Source organism: Pteropus vampyrus, unplaced genomic scaffold (genome assembly GCF_000151845.1).
Source record: "Pteropus vampyrus isolate Shadow unplaced genomic scaffold, Pvam_2.0 Scaffold3, whole genome shotgun sequence".
NCBI classification, from domain to species: Eukaryota; Metazoa; Chordata; class Mammalia; order Chiroptera; family Pteropodidae; genus Pteropus; species Pteropus vampyrus.
Window position 1 is genome coordinate 1,814,240 of NW_011888784.1, and position 3,420 is coordinate 1,817,659.

A 3,420-nucleotide genomic window follows, 5' to 3' on the forward strand; every position below is an offset into this window, starting at 1 on the left:
TGCGTGTCCCAGAACTTAATGCATGCAGTACCTGGCACATAGTAGGTAATCCACAAATGTTTGTTAAATGAATTAATGATAAAATAAGCAATTAAAATCCAAAGGTAGGTTGAGTTAAAATAGTTTCAAAATATTATTCTTTATTACAAATATAGGTGCAAGAATCAACTCCGATTTTCAAGAAAGTTGTGGAAACGAGAAAGATAATCTGATGAGTTGCTTATCCTGAAGTAAACCTGATTTGGGTTGGCAGTTTCAAATTCTTTCCATATCAAAACTCTAACCAAAGGATCTAAAATTAGCAATCTAGATTAATTTTTATTTTTTTTCCCCAGCTTCATTTTGGAGACTCTCTGGGGATCCTTCTTGAGGATGTGTAAAGAGCGCAGAAATACACAAAAAGCAAGAAACAAGAGGCTACACCAGGTACACATTACCTAACCTCGCGGTGGCTTTTACGCCTTAAAACAGAGTATAACACGAGAAATTGTACAGTCCATGTTTTAAGCAGAATCGATCTTATGCTTAGCAGAGCTACCATCTTTTGCACTAAAAGGTCTATCACCCTCTCTCAGCTCTAATATATTTGCCAAATTGGTCTTTGTTAAGCCCAGCAGTACTGGTGAACTAACAGCTAGGAACCACATAATAATTTAGGGTTTGCCCTTTCTGAACGAGAGGAGGATCATGGTGGAGAGGGGAGCAGGGGGTCACTATGCAGAAGAGGACGGAGAGAGAGTACAGAAATGGAAAACAAAGGCTGCTGGAACCGTCGCTTACTTCACAATAGTGCCACAGATTCCTTTGTGCATATATTGACCTGGCTCAAAATGTCTTCTTTATGACGTTTTAAAGAAAGGTAATTTTATTATTTCATTTTTTAATATAGACTACTTCTGAGGCAAAGACTAGATATAATATCACAGAAAGTGTTGATTATTCTGGCACTATCATTTCCAAATAAAAGACCAGAGATAATCAGCAAATCGGCTTCAGTCTTTCCAAGGAAATCATGAGTCCTATATAATACGGAATTTAGGAAACCAAAGATGCGCCTCCCACCCCTACTGTGTCACCACCTGGAGCTCTGCTCCTTGGGGACCTGTCTCCGAATGGCCTGCTTTTCCCCACCTGGATTTTCTGGGTTCTGATTGGTGTCATGGGAGACACTGGTTTACTCTGACACTGTGGAGTAAAATACACTTCCACTCTCCTTTAAATAACCATGTGTCCACCTGCATTTCACGTCACGTTATGTATGCATTCGCACGTGGCCAACTTCAGCTAATACAATTGCTTGTTTCTTCTCTTCTCAAAACCAAATGATTTTGACCTTTTGGGATCTCTTAATCTGGGCCCTAAAATTATCACTGAAGTTACTCCTGCACAAGTCCATGTTGTTGCAGCTGGGGCAAATCATCATAACTTTGTCTTCAATTTTAATGTTTACTTCTGAGCATTCTGATGAAGATTCCAGTGCAAGCAGAAAAAACCCCCAACACTATCTATCCATAATTTGTGACACTCATTTTGGACCAAGTCAAAAAGAACCCTGTTTAATAACTCGGTGCTCAAAACTATGCTGTACGTTCTTTGTCTTAAGAAGCCACAACTTCATTTAACCGCATAAGGAACTAAAAGTCAGTGGGTTACTGCCTTCGAGTTGAGAATGAACTTAAAAGAGAAGATGAAAAAAGGGAGTCTAGTCCTTATAATTATAAGAATTGAAAGTATGTCAGAGTTCGTCTATTCCAAACCTCTAAATGAATGCCAAAACCACCTTTTAAAACAGCCTGACAAATTTCAATGCATGCTCAACAATACTGTTTCCATTGTCAGAAGGGGGAGATTGTGACCTTGAAAACACCCACCCAGCTTTAATAGCTCTCTTTAATAGGATGCTGTTCCCGGACATTAAGAAGAAAACTGCTTGCCTGTAATCCTCACCCATTACTCTGGCCTCTAGGGTAATACCAACTAAGTATAACCTTGCTCTCAAACAGCTACCCTGAGAGTATTTGACAAGTTCTCCCTTTAGACCTTTTATCTTCAGTTTAGATGTTTCTAGTTCCTTTACCATGGCTTCCAGGCCTACCGACACCCTAATCACGCTCTTGTGGATGACCTGCAATGTGAAAGCACCCCTTTAAAATACAACCCTTCAAACTGAGTTCAGTAAACACATCAGTTGTCTACCACTGGAGAAAGCTGAAAAAAAGCAACAGCCTCATCTAACAAAAACAATAACACACACACATATACACAGAGAGACAATCTGCAAATTGACAATTATCTTGATTCTATCAGAGAGCTGAGCCTACAGAGCAAATGACTAGCCCAAAATGTAAGGGAAGACAGGATCCTCTAAAAGAGAGAAGGGATGCAAAACGCATGCTTACCTGGAATAGATGCTGTGGGACTCCGTACACACTGGTAAGAAGAAATCAGCTAAAATTTTAAAAAATTCCTAAAGGCCCAATGTGGGCTAGTATGAGAATATAAAACCCTGGTAATGTAAGCACACACAGACTTCATTTCATTGACATAGCTTTTTCTCCGATTCAAACAGGCTTTGTCTAGTATAATGGCATTGTGACTCACTTGGCTTTGTCTGCACTCATCCTCCTACCTTTGCATTCCTAGTCCTTAATCATTAAGCCTTAGGACATAAGGTTCCAGCCAGTGTCAAATCTTTTAAGAATGAAGCTTCAGGTCTATGATCATGAAGACAATAAGCTCCCCTTAAACTAAGGACAACATCTTGGCCTTAGGTTGTTTCAGTCTCAGACGCACCGACCACTGGACCAGACGGGATGATGCCATGGCTGATGCCAGAATCAAACATGATGACCAATTACCCCAGCCTCATCCATCCAATCAAGTAGCACGCATGACTCCAACTCCTGTAGTTTCCATGACTAAGGATTTATCCCTATATAATCTATCCCTTGAGATGCCTGAGAACCAGGTTTTCGAGAGCAATAGCTCACCTGTGTCTCCAGGACTTGCTACTCTCTAAAATAAATTCTTACTTTCTTTGCTGCAAAACCTGTACTTTCTATTGACTTAGATGCACGCAGGCAGACAGCCCCCTTTGCTCCGGCAACAGGAGCAGTAGACCCAAGGATAATTTGTACTCACTCGCAGGCTGCTTCTCCACATACGTCAGGGTGTTCAGGAGGAAGGCTAGAACAGGGGGCAGGCACCCTGGTGGAGCAGTCACTGTGGGGAAGTGCAGAAGTCTTCCAGGACCCTTCTCCTTAGGAAAAAAAAATCCTTAAGCCACTGGAAGAAGGCAACAAATTCTGTCACCCGAGGGCACAGGCAAAGACTCCCTGAGTTAGGGGAAGAAACAGATAAAAAGTGCTACCCTGAAGGGGTACAATTGAACATTCTGGGCATAGATATCTCCTGCCTTAG